Source organism: Cervus elaphus, chromosome 1 (assembly GCF_910594005.1).
Source record: "Cervus elaphus chromosome 1, mCerEla1.1, whole genome shotgun sequence".
NCBI lineage: Eukaryota > Metazoa > Chordata > Mammalia > Artiodactyla > Cervidae > Cervus > Cervus elaphus.
In genome coordinates, this window is record NC_057815.1 from 96,725,062 (window position 1) to 96,735,457 (window position 10,396).

Consider the following 10,396-nt stretch of genomic DNA (forward strand, 5'->3'; position numbering starts at 1 on the left):
TATGGAAATAGAATGTTAGTATATATAATGTATATAAATATTATATATTTAGTTTTTTAAAAGTTATATCACCTTGTCCTTTCACATATGAAAATGAAACAGGTTTTATATTTTAAGAAGTTGACCTTTATGAAAATAGCTTCAAAGATCTGAGTATTGATTTCTTATTGTCTTTTTGTTTATTCTTGTTTTTAATAAAATGCATCTCTGTTTTTAAAATCTATTTTTTATTGAAGGATAATTGCAAAGAGTTGGACACGACTGAGTGACTGAGCTGAACTGAACTGAATTGCTTTACAGAATTTTGTTTTCTGTCAAACCTCAACATCAATCAGCTATAGGTATACATATATCCACTCCCTTTTGAAACTCCCTTCGGTTTCCCTCCCCACCCACCCTTCTAGGTTGATATAGAGCCACTGTTTGAGTTTTCTGAGCCATATACCAAATTCCCATTGGCTATCTATTTTACATATGGTAATGTAAGTTTTCATGTTACTCTTTCCATACATCTCACCCACTCCTCCCCTCTCCCCATGTCCATAAATCTATTCTCTATGTCTGCTTCTCCATTGTTGCCCTGTAATAAATTATTCAGAATCATTTTTCTAGATTCCATATATGTGCATTAGAATACAATATTTATCTTTCTCTTTCTGACTTGCTTCACCCTGTATAATAGGTTCTAGGTTCATCTACCTCATCAGAACTGACTCAAATGTGTTCCGTTTTATAATGTCTTTATCCATTCATCTGTCAATGGACATCTAGGTTGCTTCCATGTTCTAGCTATTGTAAATAGTGCTGCAATGAACAATGGGATACATGTGTCTTTTTCAACCCTGGTTTCCTCAGGGTATATGCCTAGGAGTGGGATTGCTGGGTCATATGGTGGTGTTATTCTTACTTTTTAAAGGCATCTCCATACTGTCTTCCATATTGGCTGTATCAATTTACATTCCTACCAACAATGCAAGAGTGTTCCCTTTTCTTCACACCCTCTCCAGCATTTATTGTTTGTAGACTTTTTGATGATGGCCATTCTGACCAGTGCGAGGTGATATCTCATTGTGGTTTTTATTTGCATTTCTCTAATAATGAGTGATGTCAACATCTTTTCAAGTGTTTGTTGGCCATCTGTATGTCTTCTTTGGAGAAATGTCTGTCTAGGTCTTTTCCCCACTTTTTGATTGGGTTGTTTGTTTTTCTGCTATTGAGTTGTATGTGCTGCTTGTGTATTTTGGTAATTAATCCTTTGTCAGTTGTTTCATTTGCTGTTATTTTCTCCCATTCTGAGGGCTGTCTTTTCACCTTGCTTGTAGTTTTCCTTGCTGTACAAAATTTTTAAATTTAATCAGGTCCCACTTGTTTACTTTTGTTTTTATTTCCATTACTCTAGGAGGTGGGTCATAGAGGATCTTGCTTTGATTTATGTCATCGAGTGTTCTGCCTATGTTTTCCTCTAAGAATTTTATAGTTTCTGGTCTTACATTTAGGTCTTTAATCCGTTTTGAGTTAATCTTTGTGTATGGTGTTAGGAAGTGTTCTAATTTCATTCTTTTATATGTAGCTGTCCAGTTTACCCAGAACCATTTATTGAAGAGGCTGCCTTTGCCCCATTGTATATTCTTGCCTCCTTTGTCAAAAATAAGGTACCCATAGGTGCATTGGTTTATTTCTGGGCTTTCTATCTTGTTCCATTGGTCTGTGTTTCTGTTTTTGTGCCAGTACCATACTGTCTTGATGACTGTAGCTTTGTAGTATAATCTGAAGTCAGGTCAGCTGATTCCTCCAGCTCTATTATTCTTTCTCAAGACTGCTTTGACTATTTGGGGTCTTTTGTGTTTTCATATGAATTGTGAAATTTTTTGTTCCAGTTCTGTGAAAAATGCCATTGGTAATTTGATAGGGATTGCATTGAATCTATAGATTGCATTTGGTAATATAGTCATTTTCACAATATTGATTTTTCCCACCCAGAGACATAGAATATCTCTCCATCTGTTTATGCTATATTTGATTTCTTTCATCAGTGTCTTATCATTTTCTGTATACAGTTCTTTTGTCTCCTTAGGTAAGTTTATTCCTAGATATTTAATTCTTTTTGTTGCAGTGGTAAATGGGATTGATTCCTTAATTTCTCTTTCTAATTTTTCATTGTTAGTATATAGAAATGCAAATGATTTCTGTGCATTGATTTTTCATCCTGCAACTTTGCTAAATTCACTGATTAGCTCTAGTAATTTTCTGATACTATCTTCAGGGTTTCCTATGTACAGTATCATGTCATCTGCAAACAGTGAAAGCTTTACTTCTTTTCTGATCTGGATTCCTTTCATTTCTTTTTCTTCTCTGATTGCTATAGCTAGGACTTCCAGAACTATGTTGAGTAACAGAGGTGAAAGTGGACACCCTTGTCTTGTTCCTGATCTTAGGGGGAATGCTTTCAGTTTTTCATCATTGAGAATAATGTTTGCTGTAGGCTTATTATATATGGCCTGTACTATGTTGAGGTAGGTTCCTTCTATGCCCATATTTAGTAGAGTTTTAATCATAAATGGGTGCTGAATTTTGTCAAAGGCTTTTTTTGCATCTATTGAGATTATCATATAGTTTTTATCTTTCAATTTGTTAATGTGGTATATCACACTGACTGATTTGCATATATTGAAGAATCCTTGCATTCCTGGAATAAACCCAACTTGATCATGGTGTATGAGCTTTTTGATGTGTTGCTGAATTCTGTTTGCTAAAATTTTGTTGAGGATTTTTGCCTCTATGTTCATCAGTGATATTGGTCTGTAGTTTTCTTTTTCTGTGTTGTCTTTGTCTGGTTTTTGTTATCAGGGTGATGGTGGCCTTGTAGAATGAGTTTGGAAGTGTTCTTTCCTCTGCAATTTTTTGAAAGAGTTTTAGAAGCATAGGCATTAGCTCTTCTCTAAATGATTGATAAAATTCTCCTGTGAAGTCATTTGGTCCTGGGCTTTTGTGTTTTGGGAAATTTTTGATCACAGCTTCAATTTCAGTGCTCGTATTTGAGGTGTTCATAATTTCTATTTCTTCCTGGTTCAGTCTTGGAAGATTGAACTTTTCTAAGAATCTGTCCGTTTCTTCCAGGTTATCAATTTTATTACCACATAGTTGTTCATAATAGTCTCTTATAATTCTTTGTATTTCTGCATTGTCTGTTGTAACCTCTCCTTTTTCATTTCTAATTTTGTTGATTCGATTCTTCTCTCTTTTTTTCTTGATGAGTCTGACTAAAGGTTTGACAATTTTGTTTATTTCTAAAAGAATCAGCTTTCAGTTTTATTAATTTTTACTATTGTTTCTTTCATTTCTTTTTCATTTATTTCTGCTTGGATCTTTATGATTTCTTTCCTTTTACTAATTTTATTGTTGTTGTTCTTCTTCTACTTTTTCCAGTTGTTTTAGGGGTAATGTTAGGCTGTCTATTCGATGTTTTTCTTGCTTCTTGAGGTAGTCTTGTATTGCTATAAACTTCCCTCTTAGGACTGCTTTCACTGCATCTCATAGGTTTTGAGTTGTTGTGCTTTCATTGTCATCTGTTTCTAGAATTTTTTTAATTTCTTCAGTAACCTGTTGGTTATTTAGATACATGTTGTTTAATCTCCATGTGTTTGTGTTTCTTAGTGTTTTTTTCTTGTAATTAATTTCTAGTCTCATAGTGTTGTGGTCAGAGAAGATGCTTGATACGACTTCAATTTTCTTAACTTTACTGAGGCTTGATTTGTGACCCAAGATGTGGTCTATCCTGGAGAATGTTCCATGTGCACTTGAGAAGAAGGTGTATTCTTCTTCATTTGGATGGAATGTCCTGAAGATATCAATGAGATCCATCTTATCTAATGTATCATTTAAAACTTGTGTTTCCTTACTAAGTTTCTGTTTTGATGATCTGTCCATTGGTGTGAGTGGGGTGTAAAGTCTCCTACTATTACTGTGTTACTGTCAATTTCTCCTTTTTTGTTTGTTAGTGTTTGTCTTATGTATTGAGGTGCTCCTATGTTGGAGGCCTAGATATTTACAATTGTTATGTGTTTCTCTGGGATTGATCCCTTGATCTTTATGTAGTGTCCTTCCTTATCTCTTGTAATCTTTATTTTAAGGTTTATTTTGTCTGATACGAGGATTGCTACTCCAGCTTTCTTTTGTGTCCCATTTGCATGGAATATATTTTTCCATCCTCTCACTTTCAGTCTATATGTGTCTTGAGGTCTGAAGTGGGTTTCTTGTAGACAGCATATATATCTATATATATATATATAGGTCTTGTTTTTGTATCCATTCTTTTGGTTGGAGCATTTAATCCATTTACATTTAAAGTAATTATTGATATATAAGTTCCTAATGCCATTTTCTTAATTGTTTGGGGTTAATTTTGTAGATCTTTTTTCTTCTCTTGTATTTCTTGACTATATAAGTCCACTTAACACTTGTTGTAAATCTGATTTGGTGGTACTGGATTCTCTTAAGTTTTACTTGTCTGAAAAACTTTTGATTTCTCCATCAATTTTGGATGAGATCCTTGCCGGGTACAGTAATCTTGGTTGTAGATTTTTCCTTTTCAGTACTTTAAATATATCCTGCCATTCCCTTCTGGCCTGCAGAGTTTCTGCTGAAAGATCAGCTGTTAAGAGTCTGAGGTTCCCCTTGTATGTTACCTGTTGCTTCCCTCTTGCTGCTTTTAATATTCTTTCTTTGTGTTTGGTCTTTGTTAGTTTCATTAGTATGTGTCTTAGCATGTTTTTCCCTGGGTTTATCCTGTGTGGGACTCTTTGTGCCTCTTGGACTTGATTGACTATTTCCTTTTCCATGTTGGGGAAATTTTCAACTATAATCTCTTCAAATTTTTTCTCATATCCTTTCTTTTTCTCTTCTTCTCTGGGACCCCTATAATTTGAAGGTTGGTGTGTTTGATATTGTCCCAGATATCCCTGAGACCATCCTCAGTTCTTTTCATTCTTTTTTTTTTATTCTGCTCTTCAGAAGTTATTTCCACCATTTTATCTTCCAGCTCACTGATTTGTTCTTCTGCTTCAGCTATTCTGCTATTGATTCCTTCCAGAGTATTTTTAATTTCAGTAATTGTGTTGTTTGTTTGTCTCTGCATGTTTATTCTTTAATTCTTCTAGGTCTTTGTTAGTTGATTCTTGCATTTTCTCCATTTTACTTTCAAGGTTTTTGACCATCTTTACTATCATTATTTTGAATTATTTTTCAGGTAGTTTTCCTATTTTCTCTTCTTTATCTGGCCTTCTGTGTTTCTAGTTTGTTCCTTCATTTGTGTAGTGTTTCTCTGCTTTTTCTTTTCTTTTTTTTAACTTATTGTGTTTGAGGTTTCCTTTTCCCAGGCTTCAAGGTTGAATTCTTTCTTCCTTTTGGTTTCTACCCTCTAAGGTTGGTCCAGTGGTTTGTGTAAGTTTCTTATAGGATGAGATTTGTGCTGAGTTTTTGTTTGTTTGTTTGTTTTTCGTCTGATGGACAAGGCTGAGTGAGGTAGTAATCCTGTCTGCTGATGACTGGTTTTGTATTTTTGTTTTGTTTGTTGTTTAGATGGGGCGTCCTGCACAGGCTGCTGGTAGTGGTTGGGTGATGGTGGGTCTTGTATTCCAGTGGTTTCCTTTGTGTGAGTTCTCACTATTGACACACCCTAGCGTTAGTTCTCTGGTAGTCTAGGGTCTTGGAGTCAGTGCTCCTACTCCAAAGGCTCAGGGTATGATCTCAAGTTTCGCATGGGTCTATATATTCTTTTCTGCTGGTCAGGTACTCCTGTCTGCTCTAGCTGGCATTCTGCATGCACTTCTGTGTCTGAAGGTGTATTCCTGATGTATCTGTGGAGAGAGATGTATTCCGTGTCCACATACTCCTCTGCCATCTTGTTCCTCTTACAGCAGTTATATTTTTAATAGACAAATGTCTAGTCCACGTCTCTGTGGGGCTCCCTGGGTCAGCCAAGGGTCCGGCTGCTGCAATGTGGCCAGACTGTGTGTGCTTGCTCCCACAGCGCTGGGTGGGCAGGCCTAAAATTACATTTGTTTCCATGCTTTACATGTTTTCTCAATTAAACTTATCATGTAAAATGTATTACTTTTAGATAATTTCAGATGGAAATTTAGTTAGGAAAATAAATGCCTGTGTAAAGCAATGTAATCTTGTAAGAAGAAAAAAAAGAATGATTAACATGATAGGGAGAATTAAAGGCATACTTTAATGAACTTAAATATATAATGTTTGATTTAAAACTTTTAAGTACCAAGAATTACAATGTGATGTGCTATGCTTAGCTGCTCAGTCGTGTCCAGCTCTTTGTGACCCTGTGGACTGCAGCCCTCCAAGTTCCTCTGTCCATGGGGGTTCTCCAGGCAAGAATACTGGAATGCATTGCCATGCCCTCCTCCAGGGAATCTTACCAACCCAGCGACCAAACCCAGGTCTCCTGCATTGCAGATGGATTCTTTAGCAACTGAGCCACCAGGGAAGCCCAAGAATGCTGCAGTGGGTAGCCTGTCCCTTCTCCAGGGGAGCTTCCCGACCCAGAAGATGAACCAGGGTCTCCTGCATTGCAGGTGGATTCTTTAAGCATCAACAAATTATATGTAATGTTAAAAATATGCTAATAATTTTGTCATTAATAGTTTAAGTCTCACTTTGCTAAAATATCTGAATCTATATATATTTCATTCTTTCCTCAGGAATCGCTTCTTCAAATATTCTTTTTGCAGTTTCTCTCTTCTTTTGAGATTCCCCATTATACATATATTTGTACTCTTGATAGCATCCTGTTTGTCTCTGAGACTTTAATTTTCTTCATTACTTTTGAATTTTTGTTCCTCAGACTGGCTATCTTAAAACTCTTTAATTTTTTTATTCTCTCAGCTTAAATTTGCTACTAATCAACTTTGGTAAATTTTATATTTTGTTTATTTTCAACTTAAAATTTCTATTTGGTTTTTGAAATAATTTGTATATTTATATTGATGTTCTCTATTTGGTGAGACATTATTCTCTATTTTCCTTTGAATTTTCAGGCTTGGTATTCTTTAGTTCTTTGACCAGATTTGTGTTATCTAATTAAATTTTTTTCTTGTTAGAGTAACATCTGGTTTTCCTCAGGGATAGCTTCTACTGCTGGGTTTTCTTTCTTTATTGAGATTTCCATTTTGTTCATATTGTTTTCTTGACTTCTTGCACATCTTCCTTTAGTTCTTTGAGCATTTTAAAGACAACTTTTTAAAATGTTTTTGTTTAGTAATCTAAAATCAGGTCTTTTTCAGAGACAGTTTCTGTTTATTTTTTTCCTTTGAATTGGACAGACTTTCTTGTTTGTTTGTTTGCCTAGTGATTTGCTGTTGTTACTGTTTAAAACTAAACAATTTAATCTACCAATTCTGGACATGAGATTTTCTTCTTTCCCCAGGGTTTGATGCTTTCTGCTATTGCTTCTGTTTCTTGTTTTTGCTTTTTTATTGTTGTAGGATGTCGCTATGCCAAGAATCAGCCTGGAATGTAAACTTAAGGTCTTCTCAGATCTTTTCTGACCCTTTCCTGGGTAATTGTGGACACTTTCCAATGTCCCCATATATGTAGTCATTTTTGAATGTCCTGGTTTTAATTTAGGGCTCCCAAAGAGGGGAAAAAGAGAAAAATAATGTGAGCAAATAAAAAGAGCACTGTACTTTTTAATGCAGCTCCTTGGTGGCTCAGATGGTAAAGAGTCTGCCTGCAGTGCAGGAGACCCAGGTTCAATCCCTGGGGTGGGAAGATCCCCCATGAAAGATAATGGCAACCCACTCCAGTATTCTTGCCTAGAGAATCCCATGGACAGAGGATCCTGGTGGGCTACAGTCCATGGGGTCACATAGAGTCGAACATGACTGAGTGACTCACACACAAGCATCTTCTTAAATTCCCTGGAAATCACTTCAGCTGAGGGAGTTGTTGCTCAGTCACTCAGTCGTGTCTGACTCTTTGCAACCCCATGGTCTGCAGCCCGCCAGGCCTCCCTGTCCTTCACCATCTCCTGGAGTTTACTCAAACTCATGTCCAACCAGTCAGTGTTGTCATTCTACCATCTCATCCTCTGCCTTCCCTTCTCCTCCTGCCTTCAATCTTTCCCAGCCCTGGGGTCTTTTCCAATGAGTCAGTTCTTCGCATCAGTTGGCCAAAGTATTGGAGTTTCGGCTTCAGCATCAGTCCTTCCAATGAATATTCAGGGTTGATTTCCATTAGGATTTATTGGTTTGATTTACTTGCAGTCCAAGGGACTCTCAAGAGTCTTCTCCAACACCATAGTTCAAAAGCATCAATTCTTCAGCACTCAACCTTCTTTATGGTTCAACTCTCACATCCATACATGACTACAGGGAAAAAAACCATAGCTTTGACTAGATATACCTGTGTTAGCAAAGTGATGTCTCCATTTTTTAATATGCTTTCTAGGTTGGTCATAAATTTTCTTCCAAGGAGCAAGTGTCTTAACTTCATGACTGCAATCACAATCTGCAGTGATTTTGGAGCCCAAGAAAATAAAGTCTGTCATTGTTTCCATTGTTTCCCCACCTATTTGCCTTGAAGTGATGGGACTGCATGCCATGATCTTCGTTTTTTGAATGTTGAGTTTTAAGCCAACTTTTTCACTCTCCTGTTTTAACTTCATCAAGAGGCTCTTTAGTTCCTCTTCTCTTTCTGCCATAAAGGTGGTGTCATCTGCATATGTGAGGTTACTGATATTTCTCCTGGCAATCTTTATTCCAGCTTGTGCTTAATCCAGCCAAGCATTTCTCATGATGTACTCTGCACATAAGTTAAATAAGCAGGGTGACAATATATAGCCTTGACACACTCCTTTCCCAGTTTGGAATCAGTCCATTGTTCTAATTGTTGCTTCTTGACCTGCATACAGATTTCTCAGGAGGCAGGTCAGATGGTGTAGTATTCCCATCTCTTGAAAAGTTTTCTTTAGTTTGTTCAGAGCCACACAGTCAAAAGCTTTAGCATAGCCAATGAAGCAGAAGTAGATGTTTTTCCAGAATCCTCTTGCTTTTTCGATGATCCAGTGGATGTTGGCAATTTGATCTCTGGTTTGTCTGCCCTTTCTAAATCCATCTTGAACATCTGGGAGTTCTCAGATCATGTACTATTGAAGTCTAGCTTGGAGAATTTTGAGCATTGTTTTGCTAGTTGGTGAAATGAGTGCAATTGTGTGGTAGTTTGAACATTCTTTGGCATTGCCTTTCTTTGGGATTGGAATGAAAACTGACCTTTTCCAGTTCTGTGGCCACTGCTGAGTTTTCCAGATTTGCTGGCATATTGAGTGCAGCACTTCCACAGCATCATCTTTCAGGATTTGAAATAGCTCAATTGTAATTCCATCACCTCTGTTAGCCTTGTCTATAGTGATGCACACTTGGCTTTGCACTCCAAGATGTCTGGCTCTAGGTTACTGATCACACCATCGTGCTTATCTGGGTCATTGAAATCTTTTCTGTATAGTTCTGTGTATTCTGGGCTTCACTGGTAGCTCAATTGGTAAAGAATCCACCTGCAATGCAGGAATTCCTGGTTCAATTCCTGGGTCCGGAAGATCTGCTGGAGAAAGGATAAGCTACCCACTCCAGTATTCTTGGGTTTCCCTTGTGGCTCAAACAGTAAAGAATCTACCTGCAATGAGGGAGACATGGGTTCAATCTCTAGGTTGGGAAGATTCCCTGGAGAAGGAAACAGCTACCCACTCCATTATTCTGGCCTGGAAAATTCCATGGACAATATAGTCATGGGGTTGCAAAGAGTTGGACATGACTGAGCGACTTTCATTTCATTTCAGTTCTGTGTTTTCTTGTCACCTCTTCTTAATCTCTTTTGTTTCTGTTAGATCCATACCATTTCTGTCCTTTATAGTGCCCATCTTTGCATGAAATGTTCCCTTGGTATCTCTAATTTTCTTGAGGAGATCTCTATTGCAGCAACAATGGCTGCCTATCTCTTTGTTTGCAACTTTGTGATTAGAAGCAACAATCAGAAAGCAGGGCACAAGTTCCCAGTATTGGGAAAATAAGAGTCCTTTTTGCCAGCCTGGAATTCCATCACCTAGAGCTGCAATCTGCTCTAGGAACACAAACACAGCTGCCTGTAACACCACGAGGGGTGAGAAATGGGTCTGTAAGAGCTGAAATCAATCAAAATTTATCATCCAAATCTTCCTCTGAAGGTTGCAAGCCTTCAGAGTTCCCAAATTTTTACACCAGACAGATTCTTCCTGTGCAGTTGTTGTCTAGAGAGGCACCCATATTCCCAGTCTTTCTGCATTCTCTTCCTGCATTTTTCCAGAATCCTATCCTCTCTAACTCCTTCCTATAATAATACATGGGATTTC